At 35.3% G+C, this 23,948-nt stretch overlaps 1 pseudogene; it reads right to left on the bottom strand.

Moving 5' to 3' along the window:
- Positions 1–143: 143 nt before the first annotated feature.
- Positions 144–23,154, bottom strand: LOC100064528 (large ribosomal subunit protein uL6 pseudogene; annotated as a pseudogene).
- Between the last annotated feature and the right edge of the window lie 794 nt (positions 23,155–23,948).

The following is a 23,948-nucleotide window of genomic DNA, read 5'->3' as shown; positions in this document are numbered from 1 at the left end:
AGTATAGAGGGAAATCAGATGATCTACTTGTTTTTTGTTGTTGTTTTTTCCATAGAGGGCTTTTATTGCATCTTTAAAATATCATTAATATGTCTTAAGAATCATCTGGCATCTTGTTTGCATAGCTAGATAAATCTTAGATGCTATTCATCAGCCTGCTGAACTTTTCCTTTTTCAGACACACAGATATTATACCAAAATTTTCTGATATCTTTGTTTTTAACTGTTGTTATTTGATGAATCAAAACAGCTGGATTTGATACAAGTTCAGTGTCATGTTTTTCAAGAACTAATACATCTTTCTGGACTTGAGATACTGAACAAGCAATGCTTCACCTCATGCGAACCCTGCAGCTGTATTGTTCAACCACAAAATTTCTCATTTCAGCCAGAGATCCATCCTAAATAATGAGGTTTATGGAGGAGTGGAGCAAATTTCATCTTGTAATAGGAAGCCCAGTATGACACCCATGATTATGTTCTATACATGACTACAGATAGTGCAAACAGTGGCCAGTTCCTTTCCATTTCCCCACCATTTTTCAATGCAGAGCCTCTTCTTCTTATTCCAAGGAGACTGAATTCTACATTGATGTAATTGAAATCCCTCCTCAGAGTTCTTCTGGGGTCCTTGAAAATAACTGAGCATCCCTTCGGAGTGATGTCAACATTTTCTGGAATGTCGACAGTCTGAATGCTGAGAATGGTCTTTATTCTCACAGTAGATGTGGCAAAAAGCTCAAATGATCTGTTTCGAGTGTATTATGTTTGAATTACCCTAGAGGAGATGTCAGGAAGACAATTGAATATATGTGACTGATGCTCAGAGACGAGATCTGGACAGAAGATATAAATTTGGGAGTTGTTAGCTTGCAGGTAAATATTATGTATTTATGGTCATGGGACTAGATAAGATCAACTAAGTGCCAGCTGTTAGAGATGAGAGGTAAGTCACATGTGTGGATAAAACCTAAAGAGTCTTTTGAGGCTAAAACCTAAAACCTGAAACCATTTTTGCTAAAGAAACCATCACAGAGTGACCCACACTAAATTTGGTCTTTGTTTCATGATTCATCTATGCCTTAAATTCACTGTATTTACTTATACAAAGCCTCTCACGTTGTTCAAAGAAATTCCTGTAATTCTATCATTTTTATATACTATTTTCAAAGAATGAACTCACATGTTAAAGATATTAGTCATTTACATGATGACTTCATTGGAACACTTAAATCTACAAATGACAAAGAGCTGGCTAATGAATGTGTTGATAAAGATATGGTTCAGGTGTTGAATGACAAAAATAGCTTTCACAAAAACTCAGTAGTTCAGGCTGATGACCTGGAACATTAAAAATAAATGAAATCAGTTTTTATGAAAAGTTATGTATTGCAATTCAAACAATTATTCAAGTAGAAGATGGAAGATACTTATCTATGTAACAGTTTTTACATTAAAAATATGTAGAGGTTTACTCCCAAGAAACAAAATTCCTTGATCAGATGATTTCCCTGGAGAATTCTACCAAATATTCAAAGATTTAATACCTATCCTTCTCAAACTATTCCAAAAAGTTGAAGAAGATGGAGTGCTTCCTAACTCATTCTATGAGGCCAACATCATCCTAATACCAAAACCAGACAAGGAGAACACAAACAAGGAAAACTGCAGGCCAATAACCCTGATGAACATTGATGCAAAAATCCTCAATAAAATATTGGCAAACTGAATACAGCAATACATTAAAAGGATCATACACCATGATCAAGTGGGATTTATCCTGCGGATGCAGGGATGGTTCAACACCCACAAATCAATCAACATGATACAGCACATTAACAAAACAATGAATAAGAATCACATGGTCATCTCAATAGATTCAGAGAAAGCATTTGAGAGTGTCTAACATCCGTTTATGATAAAACGTCTCAATAAAATGGGTATAGAAGGAAAGTAATATAACCTCAACATAATAAAGGCCATATACGACAAACTTATCATACTCAGCAGTGAAAAACTGAAAGTCACCCCTCTGAGAAGAGGAAAAAAACAAGGGTGCCCACTGTTGCCACTTCTATTAAACATAGTACTGGAAGTTTTGGCCAGAGCAATTCGGCAAGAAAAAGAAATAAAAGGAATCCAAATTGGAAAGGAAGAAGTGAAACTCTTGCTGTTTGCAGCTGACAAAATACTATATATAGAAAATCCTAAAGAATCCATCAGAAAACTATTAGAAATAATCACCACCTACAGAAAAGTTTCAGGGTACAAATCAACTTATAAAAATCAGTTGCAACTCTTTTTTGTTTTTCATGAGAAAGATTTTCACTGAGTTAACATCTGTGCCAATTTTCCTTTATTTTATGTGGGATGCTACCACAGCATGGCTTGACGAGTGGTGCCAGGTCTGCACCAGGGATTCAAACCTGCAAACCCCAGGCTGCCAAAGAGGAGTGTGCTAATTTAACCATGATGCTACCAGGCCAACACTCAGTTGCATTTCTTTACGTTAACAATGAACTAGCAGAAAGAGAACTCTAGAATACAATCCCATTTACAATCACAACAAAAAGAAGAAAATATCCGAGAATAAACTTTAAGCAAAGAGGTGAAAGCCCTGTATACTGAAAACTATAAGACATTATTGAAAGAAATTGAAGAAGACAAAAGAAATGGAAAGATATTCCATGTTCATGGGTCAGAAGAATCAACATAGTTGAAATGTCCATACTACCTAAAGCAATCTACAGATTCAATGCAATCCCAGTCAGAATCCGAACATGAATTCTTCACAGAAATACAACAAAGAATCCTAAAATTCATATGGAAGAAAAAAAGACTGCAAATAGCCAAAGCAATCCTGAGAAAAATGAACAAAGCTGGAGCCATCACAATTCCTGACTTCAAAATATACTACAAAGCTACAGTAATCAAAACAGCATGATACTGGTACAAAAACAGACATACAGATCAATGGAAGAGAATTGAAAGCCCAGAAATAAACCCACACATCTATGGACAGTTAATCTTCAACAAAAAAGCCAAGAATGGGGCCTGGCCCAGTGATGCAGTGGTTAAGTGCCCAAGTTCCACTTTGGCTGCCCAGGGTTTGCAGGTTTGGATCCCGGGTGCAGGCATGGCACCACTTGGAAAGCCATGCTGTGGTAGGCATCCAACTTATAAAGTAGAGGAAGATGGGCACGGATGTTAGCTCAAGGCAAGTCTTCCTCAGCAAAAAGAGGAGGATTGGCATCAGATGTTAGCTGAGGGCTAATCTTCCTCAAAAAAAAAAAAAAAGCAAAGAATGTACAATGGAGAAAGGAAAGTCTCTTCAACAAATGATGCTGAGAAAACTGGACAACCACACACAAAAGAATGAAAGTAGACCATTGTCTTGTACCATACACAAAAATTGACTCAAAATGGATTCAAGACTTGAACGTAAGACCTAAAACCATAAAATTCCTAGAAGAAAATATAGGCAGCACACTATTTAACATAGGTCTTAGCAGCATCCTTTCCAATACCACTTCTATTCAGGCAAGGGAAACGAAAGAAAAAGTTAACAAATGAGACTACATCAGACTAAAACGCCTCTGCAAAGCAAAGGAAACCATGAGCAAAATGAAAAGACCATTCACGAACTGGGAGAAAATATTTGAAAATCATATATCCAACAAGGGGTTAGCCTCCAAAACATGTAAAGAACTCATACAACTCAACAACAAAAAAACCAAACAACCTGATCAAAAAATGGGCAGAGGAAATGAACAGACATTTTTCCAGAGAAGATATAAAGACAGCCAACAGACACATGACACGATGTTCAACATCACTAATTATTAGGGAAATGCAAATCAAAACTACAATGAGGGGGCCGGCTCCGTGGCCGAGTGGTTAAGCTCGAGCGGTCCGCTGCGGCAGCCCAGGGTTTGGATCCTGGGCATGGACATGGCACTGCTCGTCAGGCCACGTTGAGGCAGCGTCCCACATCCCACAACTAGAAGGACCTGCAACTAAGATATACAACTGTAAACAGGGGCGGGGTTTGGGAAGATAAAGCAGAAAATTAAAAAAAGGAAGATTGGCAACAGTTGTTAGCACAGGTGCCAATCTTTAAAAAAAAAAAAACTGCAATGAGATATCACCTTATACCAGTCAGAATGGCTATTATTACCAAGACAAAAAACAAGTGTTGGAGAGGTTGTGGAGAAAAGGGAACCCTCATGCACTGCTGGTGGGAATGCAAACTGGTGCAGACACTATGGAAAACAGTATGGAGATTTATCAAAATATTAAAAATAGAAATATGATACAATCCAGCTATCCTACTACTGGATATTCATCCAAAGAACTTGAAATCAATGATCCAAAGAGATTTATGCACCCCTATGTTCATTGTAGCATTTTTCACAGTAGCCAGGATGTGGGAGCAACCCAAGTGCCCTTCTACAGATGAATAAATAAAGAAGATGTGGTATATATATATATACCAATATATATATATATATATATACAATGGAATGCTACTTAGCCATAAAAAAGACAAAATAGTCCCATTTGCAACAACATGGATGAATCTTGAGGGTATGATGTTAAGCAAAATAAGCCAGATAGAGAAAAATGTATACTGCATGATCTCTCTCATATGTGGAAGATAACACATGGATAAAGAGAACCGACTAGTGGTTACCACAGAGCAAGGGGGTTGGGGGTGGGCGAAAGGGGTAAAGGGCCACATATGTACAGTTAAAGATGAAAATTAGACTACTGGTCATGAGCACAATGGAGTTTATTCATAAATTGATAAATAATAATGTACACTTGAAAGTATACAATATAATAAACAATTATGATCTCAATAAAATTATCAGAAAAAAAATTTGGAGTTTTAAAAAATAAAGGCTAGGGGCCAGCCTGGTGGCCTAGTGGTTAAGTTCAGTGCACTCTGCTTCTGAGGCCCAGCTTTGGTTCCTGGCGTGGACCTACACTCCTTGTCAGTAGCCATGCTGTTGCAGCAACCCACATACAAAAAATGGAGGAAGATTGGCACAGATGTTAGCTCAGGGAAAATCTTCCTCAGCAAAAAAACATAAAATTAAATAAAAATAAATAAAGGTTAAATTTCAATTAACCATGTGATGCAAGTACTTAAAATGCAAATTTAAGCTTTGTGGTAATCAGTTTAAAATCAGACAGAGCTGAGGTATAATTCAGGGCATCACTTCCCAGTAACATGACTTTGGGGTCTTAATGTCAATAACACTTGCCAAATTGTGATAATAATAGTCTAGAGCATAAACAGTTGTAGTCTTCTTTTTCCACAATTGTTATTTGAGGGAATGTTTCCATATTATTAAACATATTAGAAAATTATTTTAATGCTTGCAATAGTCCATTTACTGAAAATTCTAAACCATTATTTATATCACTACCATCCTCTTGTTGGATATTTAGAATATTTTCATTTTACATTATTGTTACAATTTATGTTTTGTTGTGAATTTTAATCCCTGGTATTATGCAGAAGTTCCACAATGTTCCTCTAGTCTATTCACTTGCCTTCTCTCTTAGAGGATGTTTGCATACTCCCTACTCCTACACCCCTTTCAGGCCTCCGAGATCTCTTCTCTAATTTTTTCCCCTTAGCTTATTGACCTTGCATCCTATGCTAAAAAAAAAAAAAAAAAAAAAAAAAGAAGGAATCAGAAGAGAATGCCCCAAGCTGTTACAATCATATCTACTCATCTATTTGTATCTGAGCCTACACACTCTGCCTTCCCTTCTGTTACTTTGAATGAGCAGCCTGTGCTTTTGTTGAAGGACATCCCTGCCACTTGTGCACCTGCTCAAGCACATCACTCCAGAGAACTTTTTCTTTCTCTTGGATATTATTATTTTTCCCTCTTGACAAGATTATCCCAAGAGCATACAAGCATCCTCCTATTTCCCCCATCTTAAAAAAAAGAATAGGAAAAAATCCTCAATATCACATCTTTCTGCAACCTTATTTGCATCCCTTTAGAGGAAAACTTCTACACAATTTCCTTTATAAGCTTCAGTTCCTTTCTTCTCATTCTTTATTGAATACATTCCAATCAGGATTTCACCCCATATGCCACCAAACCATCCCTCAAGGTTATCATTATCTCCACATTGTTCAAAGCCAATAATAAATTCTCCACTTTCATCTTATCTAAAAGACCAGCAGTACCTAATATGACTGATGATGGTCTCCTTGATATACTCTCTTCACTTGGCATCAAGGATTTCATATGCTCTTCTTTCTTTGCCCATTTTACTAGCTGCTCCTTCTCATTCAGCTTTGCTGGTTTCAAAATACCCACAGGACCTCCAAAAACTGGAAAGCCTCAAGCCTCAGTTCTAAGCTTAAAACTTCTTCCTTCTATATCATCACTCCTCTCTTATCTCATCCATGAATTTTATATGCTGAAAACTTCAAAATTTATATCACCAGCTCAGACTTCTCTGCTGAACTCTAGACTTAGATGTGCAACGGTCTACCAGCATATCTATTGGGATGTGTTAGGTATCTCAAAGACTAAACTCGTGTTCTCTACCTCCAAATCTCCAAACGTGCCCTTCCCACAATCTTTCTAAAATCATTGAATAAATCAATACTCCGTCCTTCCCATTGCTCAGGCCAAAATAATAATAACAAAATGAGTCATTCATGATTACTCTTTTTCTCCTATGCCTCTCCTCCATCAGCACATTCTTTTGTTTCTATCTTCAAAATATATGCAGTGTCTGGACATTTCTTATTATCTCCTTTCCCCCTACCCTGATACAAGCCGCTATCATCACTCAATTGGATTCTCACAATAACCTTCTAGGTCTGGAGTGTGCACGTTTTTCTGTAAAGGATCTAATAGTATACTGCAAGCTATAAGGTCCCCATTGCAACTGCTAACTCTGCCACAATGTGAAAGCAGTCATAAGCAATATGCAATGTAATGAACGTGGCTGTGTTCCAATAAAACTTTATTTGCCAAAAAGGAAGCTGGCCAGATTTGATCTATGGGTTCTAGATTGCCGACACCTGTTCTAGTTCATCTCCCTGACTCATCTTTCTTTCGTAGTATCTATTTTCAACAAAAGGGCCACAGCGATCATTTGAAATGAAAATCGTAACACATGATGCATCTACTCAAAACTGCTCTTATTCCCCATTTCACACACAATAAAAGCCAAAATTCTTAATATGCCATACAGATTTCTAAATAATATGTTTCCCTAATTTTGCTCCCTGTGATCCAGCCACAGTGATCTTTCTGCTGGTTTTTGAACTTGCCACATGCATGAGGGCATCTGTCCTTTCTAGTCTCTCTGTCTAGAGAGCTCATCAGCATCTGTGTAACTGTAAAACTCACTCTACATCTCCCTTCCATCCCTGATCAAGTGTCGCATTGTCAGTGAAGCTTTTCCTCCCTAAGAAATTACAATCACCCTCCTCCCAACATGCCCCATTGTCTTTTCCCGCCTCATTTTTTTGCACAGAAATTTTCACCACCACTAGTATACGCTAAAATGTTTAATTTTCTTATTTGTTTTCTCTCCTCAGAATGTATCCCATTAGAACATTGGGATATACTTGAGGATAATATTTTTTAATTATTCCCTACTTTATCCCTAGGGTCTAGAATAGTTTCTGGCACATACTTGGGAACGAATAAATAAATATTTGTGGTGAAGTACTCTAGATTAACATGGGAAAGGCAAGAGAGCATTCTTGGTGTAAATAGAAGAGAAATTACTGCATCACATGACAGACATTATTTAAGACTTTAAATGTAATTTGCCAACTTTTGTCTCTAAACTTTTTCTTTAAGTTTTGATGCCCATTTTTTTTTACCTCTGTCTCTGTGGTGGTTAATTTTACATATCAACTTGGTTGGACTTCGGGATGCACAGATAGCTGGTGAAACATTATTTCAGGGTGTCTCTGTAAGGGAGTTTCCAGAAGAGATTAGCATTTGAATTTGTGAACTGAGTAAAGCAAATGACCCTCCCCAAAATGAGTAGACATCATCCAACCCATTGAGGGCTTGCATAGGGCAAAAGCTGAAGTAAGGGTGAATTCACTCTCTCTGGTTGATCAAGGGCATCCATCTCAAACCCTCGGTTATCAGAGCTCCTGGTTCTTGAGTTTTTTGACTTAGACCAGGACTTACACCATTGGTCTCCCAACCCTCAGGCTTTCGGACTCAGACTGAATTCCACCACTGGGTTTCCTGGTTCTCTAGCTCTCCGACAGCATATCCTGGGACTTTTTGACCTCTTTAATGGTGTAAGCCAATTCCTATAACAAATCTCCTCTTATCTATATCTTTATCTATATATATACATCTACCATGGGTTCTGTTTCTCTGGAGAACCTCGACTGATACAGTCTCCAAAATGAAAGTGACTGTTTAACAAGCTTTCAGTGTCACTCAAGAGAGTCACATGTACATGGTCATATGTATAGCATTTCCAGTTCACATATAGATCTCACATTTTCTCTTATTATGCTCACAAATAAAATAGGTCAAATATTTTACTTAGAATCAAAAAAACTTCAATGACTACTTTAAAACATCCTGTGAATAATAGCACTTATCCCTTTAAACTCTAATCATTATTTTCATTACTGACACCTCTCACTAGACCAGCATGCTGTCGAGCAAGTCTAACTAATTTAATTAGTAATTTAGTAACTAATTTAACTGGTAATGCCCAAGATCTCCCAGTTTTAAGTACGAGAAAAGCCCAGAATAAATGAATGAATGAATGAATGGTTAGCAGTGCTAGAACCAGGGCTTGGGCTCTCTTACTTCTACCATGGTCTATTATTCACTGCGGCATACTTCCTTTATGGTGACTTCACCAACACTTGTTAAAGAGGTAGAAAAATTCCTGGACTTCAAAAAACAAAGACACACAAACAAAAGCCCTGTATACTCAACTGCCATTCAAACTAGACAACAGATAATTCATGAAATGAAAAGACTAGTACAAGCAAACCATAGAATTGTTTTCACAAAGTTATTTTAAAAACAAATGCAATAATAAATTAGTCAGTGGCTGGGTTTGAAAAGAGAACCTGGACAGAATAAAGAAGGACTAGCAGATAAATCCGTGACTCTATGATCATAATTCTCAAGTGGATAAAATTTTGATTCCTGAACCACCACCATCAGTATCACACAGGATACTTATTAAGAATTCAGAGTTGGTGACCCCAACCCCATCTCTGAGTCTCTGTGGCTAGTCCTGAATCTGAATTTTTAGCTATTCCCCAGATTCTTATATACACTTTAGTTTTACAATCAGAGCCTTGCTACTTAAAATGGAACCAGCAGCAAGGATATCACTCGGGGACATGTTAGTGATGATGCGCATTCTCAGGCCTCTCCTCAAACCTATGAAATCAGAGTCTGCAATCTGACAAGATCCCCAAGTGATTTGAATGCAAGTTACAGTTTAAGAAGTACTGCTCTTGAGAGCGTCTTCCTATGAGCAATGATACATAAAGGAACAATCATTTCCTAACTATTAGCTAGTCTTTCTCTACACTTTCTCTTAATTGCTTTCCAATGTTACTTTAGAGCCCTACATGGAAAATGGACCACTAATTTACATAAGGTGGAATTATGTAATATATAAAAACAGAATGTCAGAAGAGGAAAGGACCTTAGAGAGCATCTCATTGAACTCCTTTATTTTACAGATGCAGAGAATCAGACCCAGAGAGGTCATCTGGGCTCACAAAGATAACTGACGGCTAAGCCAAGAGTATACTTCGGGCCCCCTGATTCTGATTTCCTGGTTCCTTTAATTAAATGCTGCTTCCTTCCAGAAAAATTTTACCTACAATTGGGATTTTACTAAAAATTTGGCCTTTAACTTATATGCTTCTTTTCAAGGCAAAGTCAAGTAGCATATAAGAAATTCACTGTGTTAGTCAAATGTGATATCATCATTCTTTCTAAAAAGGGACTAATTATAAACACGGACTAGACTCCTCTATAATCAGGAAGATTATTTTTTAATCTAATTTATTTTCAGGATAATTACTCAAAATCAATCACTGTCAGTTTATAACAATTATCAGAGAAGAGGTAGAAAATATTGGTGATATTGCAGGGTTTAATTTCTTCCCAAGATGAGAAGATCAAATCAATCTAGCAACTGGGAATTGCATTACAACTATTTCCAAAAGGAGTTTAGCTGCATCACTTTACATTCCGGGCCCTTTGGTCTCCAATGTTCAAGTTTTTTTGTGTGAAAAATATATGCACAGTGGATATAAGATGGCATTTTAGAACTAATTACAGCCCCTTTCAGCTTCCTAAAGGAGGCTTTCTTAGCATGAGCGAATGCTTTCCTTCATTTCTTTCTTTGCTTTTTGTCTAGTCAAAAAGGAATGACAAGTAAGAGTCTTGAGTGACTCTCTTTTGAGTTGTGAAAGGGACAAATAAGAAAGAAATGTGCTAGTAAAGCAATAATACAGTGAATTTACATATTAATGATGATCCACTCATACAGGATTTGTTTCTCAAATAAACAACTTAAGCTATTCTGCCTCTTCACCCTAACATGTGTGAAACCATTTAACATAGTGCCTAACACAGGGGCTCCAAATAAATAGTATTGCTGTTTTCATAAACTCCAAACCATAATGTATTTCCTCCATGTATTAACGTCAAATTTTTAAAGTTCAGTTAACGCCTTCAGAAGAGAAAGCATTGCATAACTCAAAATATAACTGTTTTTTGCTTACAAATTGTGGAATAAAGTCAATCAGGACACAGTTTTAACAGAGGACCACAACTGAGTGGATTTAAATCGTGTGGTGAGGGGAAAAAACTGTGCTGACTCATGGTCCATCTGACACTGTTTTTCTGGCCAAATGCTTCATTATATAAGATGTTCTTCTTTGGTATGGCCATTTGCTGTTGAAACTGCTGTATCTCCATGCTTACAGTGACCTCAAATGTCACAAGGAACAATGGAAGCACAGTGGGTTACTAAGTATTTACAAGAGACAGATGACTTGGTCTAAAATGATTTGGAGGATTTGATCTTGAGATAGCATTAGATATCCATTTGAAAAATATTTTAGCCTAATCTAAGCCTCAGTTGCTTCTCTAAATTGGGGTTACAAATACTGCTTTAAAATGCTCCTGGAAGGGATAAATGTGATGCTATAGGAAAGGTTCATAGCAAGAGCCTGACACAAGTTAGACACTCTGTACTACTGATTTTCTTCATCCTTTTCACATGCCTGTCTGGTGCTTCTTGTGTATGTTCCTAAAAACAGTAAAAATGATAGAATTTGGCAACTCCATTCAGTCCAAGTCAATTTACATATTCAAGAGTAGACCAGACCTATAATAGGCAGAACTGTCACAAAGGGTAGCTGACAATCAGGAGGATAGTACCTTTTGCTGGTGTCCAGCTCTATGCATGCTGCTATGTTTGGAATTCAGTCTAAAGAAAGCCATAAGACCATAAGACATCATTGAAAGAAATCAAAGAAGACACAAAGAAATGGAAAGATATTCTGTGCTTATGGATTGGAAGAATTAACATAGTTAAAATGTCCATACCACCTAAAGCAATCTACAGATGCGATGCAATCCATATCAATATCAAAGTCCCAAGGGCATGTTTCATGGAAATAGAATAAAGAATCCTAAAATTTTTATGGAATCATAAAAGACCCTAAATAGCCAGAGGAATCCTGAGCAAAAACAACAAAGTTAGAGGTATCACACTCTGTGATTTCAAAATATACTACAAAGCTACAGTAATCAAAACAGCATGGTACTGGCACAGAACAAGATACACAGATCAATGGAACAGAATCGAGAGCCAAGAAATAAAGCCACACATCTCTGAACAGCTAATTTTTGACGAGGGAGCCAAGAATGTACCATGGAGAAAGAAAAGTCTTCAATAAATGATGCTGGGAAAACTGGACAGCAACACACAGAAGAATGAAAGTAGATCATTATCTTACATCACACCCAAAAATTAACTTAAAATGGGTAAAGATTTGAATGTAAGGCTTGAAACCATAAAACTCCTAGAAGAAAACAGGCAGTATGCTCTCTGATGTCAATCTTAACAGTATCTTTTTGAATACCATGTCTCATTCAGGCAAGGGAGAAACAAGAAAATGGGACCACATCAAACTAAAAAGCTTCTGCACAGCAAAGGAAACCATCAACAAAATGAAAAGACAACCTAACAATTGGGAGGAGAATTTTGCAAATCACATATCTGATATGTATATCTCTATATGGAGAATTCATACAATTCAACAACAAAAAAAATGAACAACCCATTTAAAAAATGGGCAAAGGATCTGAAGAGACATTTCTCCAAAGAAGATATATAGATGGCCAATAGACACATGAAAAGATGTTCAACATCATTAATTATCAGGGAAATGCAAATCAAAACTACAATGAGATATCACCTCATGCCGGTCAGAGTGGCTATTGTTAAAAAGACAGGAAATAACAAGTGTTGGAAAGGGTATGGAGGAAAGGGTGGCTTCATGTACTGCTGGTGGGAATGTAAACTTGTACATCCACTATGGAAAACAGTATGGAGATTCCTCAAAAACTTAAGAATAAGACTACCATAAGATCCAGCTACTTCACTTCTGGGTATTTATTGAAAGAACACAAAAACACTAATTCAAAAGAATATTTACACCCTATGTTCATTGCAGCATTATTCACAACAGACAAGATTTGGAAATAACCTAAGTGCCCATCAATGGATGAATGGATAAAGAAGATGTGGTATATATACACAATGGAATGGTACTCAGCCATAAAAAAAGGATGAAATCTTGTCATTTGCAAAAACATAAGTGGACCTTGAGGGTGTTACGGTAAGTGAAATAAGTCAGAAGAAGAAAGTCAAATACCATATGATTTCACTCATAAGTGGAAGATAAAAACAACACCAACGAAAACAAACACTTAGATATAAAGAGTGGATTGGTGGTTACCAGAAGGGAGAGGGGAGAGGGGAGAAGGCAAAAGGAGTAAAAGGGCATATGTGTACAGTGACGGGTGGTAATTATTCTTTGAGGGGTGGACATGATGTAGTCTACACAGAAATCAAAATATAGCCATGCATACTTGAAATTTATATGTTATAAACTAATGTTACATCAATAAAATATATATAAATAAATAAAAGAACGCCACAAGAAATTTGAATTCAGCAGTCTTCATTGCAAAGAACAAATGATTTCCAGAGCTTGTATCTTGACCAGGGATTTTTCATATGAAAGCATGACCAATTGTTTCCTCAATGGAAAATATCAGAGTTTAGAAGTGAAAACTACTTATAATTTTTCAGTGGTCACCAATAGTCTCAAATCAAAAACTGGGTAAACGTAGATAAATAACAGCAAATCCTCCAAGACTGAATGCAGCCGTCTGTCTATTTCATACACCTATATTTCACTTCATTGAGCTAGGAGGATACAGTATTCAGTTGATGTTTTTGGTCAATATAGGCTTTAGAATAATAATTCAGTCAAAGGTTTATACTGGGAAACTTAGTAGCCTACTAAAACAGTGAAATATATTGAGATCTTTGAGAGTAGGTTCTCTGGCTGTGTAAGCACCATGAATTTAATTCAGTAAAATATTTTTCTTTTGCTAGATTTATTCTCTGCTGCTGGGGGAGTTTCAACAGGATGCACTTGAATTTTCAGCATACCACAAGAATCAGAGCATATGCTGTAGAATTAAAGATTGGGTTCTGAAAGAACACAGCAATAGTTAAGCCACTGTGTGAATTTAGTATGCATGATGTCTGTGCTGCATCAGACACTCAGAAGCTTGAAAAATTAGCTAGACCATAAATCATGGTTTGATTTTATTGTGGTTCCACATGAAGAGAAAATGATCTAATTTATACTGAGAGGGTAAAAAAACACTATCATGAAAGAAAACTTTGGGAAGATGGGAACTCTATTAGCTGCACAGGCTAGAAGTCCAAGGTCAAGGTGTCAGCAGATTTGGTTTCTCTTGAGGGCTCTTTCCTTGGCTTGCAGATGGCAGTCTTCTTGGCATGTCCTCACATGGTCTTTTCTCTGTATGCATGTATCTCTCGTTCTCCTTCTCTTCTTATAAGGACACATATTATATTGGATTAGGGCCCTACCCAATGGCCTCATATAATTTAGTCATCTTTTTGAAGGTTTTATCTCCACATACAGTCACACAGATTAAGGCCATCTACATAACCTCATTTCACCTTTACTTCCTAAAAGGCCCTATCTCCAAATATGGTTACATTCTGTGGTACTGAGGTTTGGAATTTCAACAGATGACTCTGAGGGCAACATAACTCAGCCCATAACAGGAATATACGTGCATGTGGCCAGGTCCTGGTTCCCGCTATCATTTTACTGCTATTAAACTGATTTTCTTTTAATGAACACAGTCAATTAGGAAATTCTTGGGTGTTTTGTTACATATCTATCATTCTATTATCACTCTTATAGGTCTTTGGGTTGACTATTAATGTAAGATGTTATATTTTTGTTGGACTTTTTTATTATGACTAAGATTTTGTAAAAATCTTTTAATTAGAATAGAAACTAAACAACACATTTGGCATTCAAGTCTCCTTTAAAATTGTCTTTGGAACAAACTGCCAGGGTCAACAGTGTAGTTAACTCTCTTTTTGTCCAAATCAAATGATGGAATTACAACTGTTATTATAGAAATGTAATTGTTATTGTTATGTAAATATAGAATTGGGAGGTTTCTCAAGAAGAACCTTTAGTTGGTATTTTGTATAGATTTAACTTGAACTGAATTGTCAGTCATATTTTAAAATACAAAACTCATGTACAGAATAGTAAATTCATTCAATTCTTCATAAATTTGGAGCCCTAAAAGGTGAATGAATTTCTCTAACTCCTTTTGCTACCAAGTAGAGTAGACTTTAAAGAAATTACCAGTACTTGCTGCCTCTGGAGAAAGAGTAATTTGTGTGTTAGAGAGGGGGCAAACTCTTTAAAATATTTGTATTATCTGAGCAGAGCCATAAGTGTAGTTTCATATAGATGCATGGTATTTCTCTAATCATCTGTCTGATACACTAATCACAGCCTGACACTATGCCTATGACTTTCTCCTATAGCATATTAGGATGCGACAAGACACCATGTATCCTTCTGTGTTCCCCTTCATGCAAATCTGGGTTCTATTGTCTCAAAGACAAGAAGTTTGCTTTGCCTTTCCCAAGCCACACTTCAAAACTTCTACTTCAGTTTTCCTATGCTTTACCTACCCTTCACTTTTACATCTCTATTTTACTCTTTTTCTAACCATTAACAACATTTACTACTAAGAAATTTTAATGCAAGGAAAAATCTCATTCCAAGAACAGATTGAGCAACAGTAAAGATCAAATTTAGGTTTTATATAGAAGGATTTATAAAACGATCACAAATATTTCTAGATGAATAATTCACGCTAAGTACGACTTTGTAAACATCCAGAGTTTTTTGTCAGAGATCAGAGATTTTTTGAAGGGTAGGGAGAAGCATTTTATTCTCTTACTTGCGAGTGATTATTTGGTTGCAAGCAATAGAAACAACCAAAAAAAAAAAAGAAACTATAAGATAATAGGCTGTTCCCAGAGTTGAAGAAAGAATTTAGCATTAAGTTCAGAGAAAGAATAAAAATCAGGGCAGCTCTGGAGAGTTTAATCTCTTAGAAATTGAGTTGCACAGACTGAAAATGCTACTAAAATTGGACTTTGCTAGAGATGATCAGATAATATTAAGATATTGCTAAGATTTATGCCAGAAGGATGAGAAAACAAACATCCCTTAACTGAAATACTATAAAATAATCCATTGTTTAGATCACTGGAAGCTCAAGATGGAAGACAAAGAGAAAAGATTTCTCTCACAGAAATAGTGCCAAAATAAGCATGATCACCAAGATGGCTCAATGTTCTAAGATTTTCTTCTAACTTTCAAATCATACTGAGTAGAAACAGAGCTTTGGAAACGTTAGTGGCTAAAATTGACTAACCCACAACTCTACTAGCACTTTAAAGAGAGATATTTTTACGAAAAAAGTTAGCCAATTATTCAAGCCCATCTATAAAGTTTCCCCTACTTATCCAACTCCATAACATATGAAAGTATACACTTATAAAAGATGTTATAAAGAGTATATTTTATATGGAAGACAAAGGACATAAAGGGTAACTCTGGAGAAAAAAATAGAAAGATGGAATAAATGGGCCAAAATATTTTAAAAATATAATTGAAGAAAATTTCTGAAACTAAAGAGTTGAACGTGAGGAATTAAAAAAAATAAAGTAAACCTTATAAAAATATGCTTTAAAAATATTTTATTTAGCTTCTTCCAATAATAACACTCAACTTCAGAATACAGCAGAGTAATATCTAAAAAATTCTGAGAGAAAGGATAGTGGAAGTTTGTCTTTCAAAGATGTCATAACAAATAGGCATTCTCTAACAAGTTTGGACACTGAGAATATAGCATACATATTATATTTATATTTAAATTTATTTAATTATATTTATATTATTTATAAAAGTATAATTAAACAATATGAAGATGGAAGAGAAAGAAATATGTGAGATAATCTGCTCATCATTTTTCTCAAGAATTCAATACAGCCTAAAATTGAAATATAATATTAAGAGAAATACACATAGTGAACTCATAATCTTAAGAGTTTTCATAATATTTCTCTTATAAGCTGAGAAATTTCTTTAGACAGTTATATCATTTATTATAAAGAAATATTTATCAGAAATTTAGCAATTCTTTCAGTTTGACTTTATTTTCCTTTTGCAAAGTACATTTTATTTAATGGTTTATATTAAAATCATGTATCATACAATCCCAGGTTTTAAAATTAGTTCTATCTATATGCCTTTATATTTTTATAGAGATAAGAATGGAACAATGTTAGTCAATTGTTAACAAATGATTATATCTCTGCTACTTTCTTTCTCTATTGCATTTTTTGGACTACTTTGACTTTTCTATAATACTTGAATATAATTTTAACAGAAGAGAAAATTCATCATTCTTTCAAAAAAGTGTACCCTACCATAATATATATAGATGAAGTATTTAAAATACTAACTCATAAAACAATAAATTGGAAGAAATACTACTATCTATCTTGGAGTTAATATGAAGATCAATTGTAAAAACTAAGAACAGTTACTAGCATACAATAAGCATGTGACATACATTAGCTATTCCTTCAACTAATCACATTTATACTAGTAGTGTTATTGTTTTGACTTAGATGAGAAATTGATAAACTTTAATTTGCAAATACTACTATTTTTTTTTCTCCTGGAAAATGGAGATAGCAATAACTACTGCAGCATTATATGAGACTTAAAAGAAATTATTACTTAAATGCAGATGTTAATAGATTTTTAGGCTAACTCTCTAATTGATTCACTCTTTCACACCACCTCATTGTACCCCTTTTTAATTAAATACCTGCTATGGCTGAAGTAGTTTGCTAGACACTGAAGACACAGTGGTGAGCAAGATACATTGCTCCTAGACATTCAAGGTTTCTCATGAATAGTTAAAGTTTTGAATGGTAAATCTTATAATAAAAAATTTCTAATGTCTTGATTAACATATTCAATACATTTCAATGTTGATTGTGAAAGAATTTAAACGCTTAAACTACATTTTTATTAAGCTCATTTGCATCTTTGTATAAATTAATTCTGACATAATTTTCAGTCATAATTTATTGAAAGCTCAGTAAGTTTTTAACATTTAATACTGATTCAAACGGGGTTTTGACCTAAGTCCTCACGCATTCCATATCATTTCTTTCAGAAGACTGTGAGGCCATGCTAAGGGAAAAGGTGTCGTAAGGTCAGGAGAACTTTGCTGCCCAATAACCAGTGACTTCCCAACAGAAACCATAGCATGTTCTTACTACAGTTTAATTACTTTTTGACAAATTCTCTTAGCGTTTCATAAACTAATATATCATTTTAATTAAGGCAATTCATTTCTTTAGTAAAAAGGCATTATAATATACTGGTTCTGAAAATAATAAATTATCAATTTATAATGTCAAACACAAAAAAATTCCAATAATGAGCATATTCCCTAGAAATTATCTCTGTTTAACAATAGGTACAAATCATTATCTAATATAGTTCTTTAAGGGATAAATTTTAAATTACCTTAAAAATAGGTAATTCTTTAGATAAAATGTTGACTACTTAAGCTAAATATTTGCAAAACTTTGCACATATAGTAAGAAAATTATATTTTAAATGCTTAAGTCTTAAATGTTTAATGATAATAATTTGCCAGCTTTATACTATACATGATTCACATAATGCTTTACTATATTACTAACAATTTAGGAAAACAATGTTATCTTTTTAATTAAAATTCTCTACTATATCTTTTGGTATTGAGTGAGTATAATTGAGTATGCTTGTAAATATAAAATTCATAGACTAATTCTAAAATGTTATCCCAATAAAATAACTTTACTTTTGAGAGGAACTTTATCAGAATGATAGACTAGTTCTAGACAAGATGTGACTTCAAGTCATTATAGGAAAGTGATATTCCCCTTGGTTGGCCAAGAAGGTGTTGGAATGGGGTAAACCATTAACAACTAAATTGCCGTTAGGTGAACAGAGAATCAGAAACACGCTAAGTCAATCGTAGGATGTCTTGTCGCGTCAGGTAGATAAGTATTGTGAGAATCAAATCAGCAATAAAATTGCCAGAGAGAAGTCTTTATCAAAATGCTCTGACTGAGAAAAAGATGCGTCAAACAGTGAGGAACCGCCTCTGAAGCAAATTTACTGCCTCCAGAAAGAAAGGTTTTCACTGCTGTGGCATTTTTACCAAAAGCATAACGTCCAGACTAGAAAAAGCTCAACATTCTCAAGTGCCTCTGGTGGAAACACAAAGAGGTAAAGATTTTCTAAACTTCAAATTCAGAACACATAACAAAATCTTCAAACAAACCTGCTGATATCTTGTGATTACCACACATATAATGTTTAGAATTTAACAAGAATAAGCAAAAAAAAAAATTTCCTTCAAGAACGTTCTTCGGGAGTTTTGACCCAAAATTATTCCAAATAGAAAAACTAAATAGTCAAAAAAAAGACAATTGGCTAAATTAATTATGGTAAGGTGGTGGAATCATGAGAACACTTTTGAAAAACTCTAGTGAATTGATATATATTGTAACATAGATGGCTGCCATATATAGTGAAAAAAGCAAGTTGCACAACCGTATGTATAACATGATATACACACTTCTATTCATATAATGGACACATAAATTCACATATGTATGCATGCATATGTTAATGTGCATAGATTTTGTGTATGGATATGGATGTTTAGAATACAATAAATAGACAGGTGGTTCCATATGAGGGGTTGTTTTTTGCATACTCTGTTTCTGTCTCAGTCAAGGTTGAGGCAAGATCCAAAACTTTTAACTTTCCCCCCAAATCAAATCCATTCCATAAAGCTTTAGATAATTTTTTTACTCAAGGTATTGTAGAGAAATAGAAGAAGGGAAAACATTACATACAGCATAGAAAAATAATTTATTAACCCTTGTGGGACATTTCTATTCTCTTGTCAAGTCCTCTTACTTATCATTTGCCCCTGTCTTCTCACCATCACCTTCAATCAATCTCTCTCTCTCCCCAACCCCAACTTTCCTCCCAAAACTCCTTATTCCTTCCCTTACTTAGTCTTTAAATCATTATTTTTAAGCAATTTTGCTTTCTTTTAATTCTCTCAGTTCCAAGAATAACGCATATGAAGAGTTTATACTTCATAAATGCTTATCCTCCTGGGAAAAAATAAAATTGCGATGCACCGTTTTGTGTATGACTACATATATGCTTAAAAAATTATTGGATGGTATTCACCAAGCTATTGGTAGTATTTATAATAGTGAACTCTGGGGAGTAAGGTTGAGGGCAGGAAGACTCATAATCTCTATGTTCATACATGTCTTGCTTGTTCAAATACCTTACAATAAAAATAAACTATTCTTTTATGTATTTTGTGTAAAATAGATATTTCAATGCACTGTCTTCACTCTTCTATGTTACTCTTATAAGCTCCTATCGGGTCTCCTACTTCTAATCTTACCTCTTCCAAAATATTGTCAACAATGCAGCCAGCATGATGATTTTCAAATGTAAAAGTTATCCTACTACTGCTCATACTCACACTCCTAGATGAACCGGTTTGATCTTAGGATAGAGTTCAGTTTTCTTGACACAACTTATAGGCTTCTTATGAACTGTTATTACCTTTTTCCCTCTTTAACCTCATCTACTATCATTCTTTTGGCATATGCTTCTCTTTAGTTCTTTTAAAGGCCAGTTCTTTCTTCTATGATATTTAATGAACTTTTTTTTCTCATTGCTAAAACTTCTCTTTTGCTTTTCTTCCGAATCTCCCTTCCTCCTACTGACTAGCTTCTAGTCAGTCTTCTGGGTTATAGTTCAATGCCCTTTCTTCTATTAACTCTTCCCTGAATACACAAGTTCTGGCTAAGTGCTCCTCATATGTATTCCTATAGCACAATGAATCTTTGCTCTTATCACCCTTATAGCACAATGTTTTTTTTTAACTTTTCTATATTCCTCATTAGATGCTAAAGCCCTGAGAAAAGCCATTATATGTGCTTTATTCAATGCTATATCCCAAATGCTAGGCACATAGTAGCTGTCAAAATACGTGTTTCAATAATAATCATTAAACCGTTTGGTAAGTGAACTGAATGTCTATTCATTATTCATGTAATAAATAATATTTCAAACTTGCTCTATCAGCCAAAAAAAGGGAGAGCTTGTATCAAACTAACTTTCTCACCAATAGCAAATATAAATTGAGAAATACAAAAACATTCCTTTGGAAGCATAGAAGAGCAACTAAGGCACTCAGGATTTGAGAGATGAAGGTCCTAGAGAAAAAGATAAAATGTATTGAAGAGAGCCCTACGTTCACCACCATTTTTTCCCTCAGGGCATTATTTTCTAATTTGCATTGCAGGGCATAGAGTTCAAATAGAAAGTTGCAACTTGAAGGATACACAAGTCTTACTGAGCTAAGAAGTCAAAAATTGGAGTTTTGAGGCTCCAGTGAAGCAAGAAGAAAAGGAAGAGCTAAGATTGTTCTGGAGATAAGGAGACAATAAAGACGAGAGTTGAATATTTTATATGGTTTCCTCTGAAGTCATTTGGGGATCCCCAAGTTGCACACACACTGGATAAGGTTTTAACAGACAGCTGCTACGAGGTTAAAATCAGATTTTGGAAATATTATGATGTTAGTGAGACAAAACTCGGAGTAGACTACCAAAGAAGAAGAGCATTCCTAAATGCTTTCAGCTGAGATCTCAGAATCATCTCAATCACTGATTGAACAAAGATAATTTCCCTGCGAGGAGAAAATTAAATTCTGTCCTGGACAGATATAGTCGATCCTCATTACTCAACGATTCCATATTTGCAAATTTGCCTACTCACTTAAATTTATTTGTAGCTTCCAAAAATCAATAGTTAGAGTGTCTTCACAGTCATTTGTGGACATGCACAGAACAGTGAAAAATTAGAGTTGCCCAATGCTCACACTCTCAGCTGAGGTAGAATAAGGTGACACTCTGCCTTCATTTCAGCTCTCATACTGTAAACAAGTTTCCTTTTTGTGATATATTTAGTGCCAAATTTTTTGCATGTTTTTGTTCTTTTGCGATTTCATTGTTTAAAATGAACCCAAAGCACAGTACTGAAGTGCTGTCTAGTGTTCCTAAGGCTATTTTTGCTTTGTGGAGAAAATACACATGTTAGATAAGGCACATTTAAGCATGAGTTATAGTGCTGTTGGCTGTGAGTTCAATGTCAATGAATCAACAATGTATATTAAATAAAGTCTCTTTAAACAGAAAAAGACATAAAACAAGGTTCCGTATAGATTGGTTGATGAGAATATTGTGACCAGAGGCCCCCAGGAACCTAACCTTGTGTTTCCCCTAGAAGCATTGGTTCAATATTCACTAATTCAGTGACTTTAACTACCAAAAATAGAGAGAAATTACTATACCATGATCCAGAGTCTCTAAAATTATTTCATATAAAACAATAAGCATTTATTCAAAAACATAAGTTGAGGAAGGAAAAGCACCAAAAGACTAAAAGTCAAAAAACAAAATACAAACATATAATAAAATGAGACCATTAGATAGTCCAGATATTGGGTTCTCAGAGAACATAGTTTAGCTTGAATTTTGCCACGAATTGACTTTGTCATGATAATGATAATAAACACTGTGAAATCTATATAACGCTCACCACCACTCCCCCCCCCCACAGTACTCATAGCTTTCGTTGTCTTAACGACTCTTCACTTGACAGTTTAGATGATAGGACGTAAAATAACTGTCATCGATATGTCCCTAAAATAAGCACACAGATATAAAATGTGATTGAAGACCTAGAATCTATAGACAGCAACTAAAGAGAAATTCTGGAATTGAAAAATAAGTAAATAATAATCAATAGAAGTATGTATGAGCAGACTAGACACAGCAGAAGTACAATTTTAAAATGTAAAAAAAAAAAGTGTCCAATTAAAAAAAGAAAACAGAAACTATTCTAGGTATTTCATACAAAGTGCATTTAATGCAGGGAATTAGATACAAAAGTGATGAAAATGCTTAAAAAAGAAATAAAAGGAAAACTAGGATCTTCAAAGAATAGTAAATGCAGGAAGGTGACACAACTCCTTAGAGGAGAAAAATATAAGGAAAAACAATGTCACTGAGAGTCCAGGACTGCTATGCTGCTGAATCTACTGTAGGAACCACAACAGATGCTCCACAGGAAGCCAAAATGCCAAACAGCCACAGGCACTGCAGGAGTGCAGCATCCCAACAATGCTGCTGTTGCAGCCAGACCGAGAGCCCCAAATAGTCTGTCACTGAGACTGAGGGAGCACTCACTGTTGCCGTGTGCTCAGTGACAGTGAGTGGGGAGCTGCTGAGGTTGCTGGATTGACTGATGTCACCAATTCTCATACTACCAGAAACACGCTGCCCACGCAGATAACCAGGTGCCTGCACTTATCCATTCTGAGCTTCTGTTTCCTGAGACTCTACCAGGACCAGATAAAAAGCGCCTCTCCCTTTTTGCCAGTTTTCAGTATCATCTCTGAGTACTTCCATTTGAAGAATTTAACAAGAAACCTACTGTCAGAAAAGTCTGTTTAATCTTACTTCTGGCTCCCTGAAATATAGTGGAAAGAATATAGTGCAGAATAGCCAGCACAGTCCATCCTTCCACATCCATTCAACCAGGAGATTTGATATAGCGTTAAAGTTTCAGAAGGCTGGGGAAAAAAATGGGATTATTCAGACATTAGTATTAATAATTCAGGAAACGACTTACTACCTTATGGTCGGAAGCAAAGGGGAAAGTCGTGTTACCCTGTGCCCAAAATCACTGTGCTCGTGTGGCTGTTGCAGCTGATGGTATACATGTGGGGATTAAGGAAAGGGAAGATTGTGGTTCACCCAAAGAAGACGGAGGTGCTAGTAACTGAAAATTAATATTAGAAAAACGTAACCAGCATTTTTACAGGAATGTAAAAGTCTACACTCCCGCTGATGCTGCAGCGGACCAGAAACCTACAGTCACAGTGGAGGGGATCATGGGCAGGCAGAAAAGGTAAAGAAATCCAACTAACAAATAACCTGCACAAGGAAAATAAATTTTGTTATAAAAATTATATAAAATACTAAGCAGTTAACATAAATTAAATTACCAGGAAATCAATCAATATTTTTTAATTGTGTTAATTCAAAATCTGTAT

Source organism: Equus caballus, chromosome 4 (assembly GCF_041296265.1).
Source record: "Equus caballus isolate H_3958 breed thoroughbred chromosome 4, TB-T2T, whole genome shotgun sequence".
NCBI lineage: Eukaryota > Metazoa > Chordata > Mammalia > Perissodactyla > Equidae > Equus > Equus caballus.
This window is presented reverse-complemented; position numbering and strand designations above follow the sequence as displayed.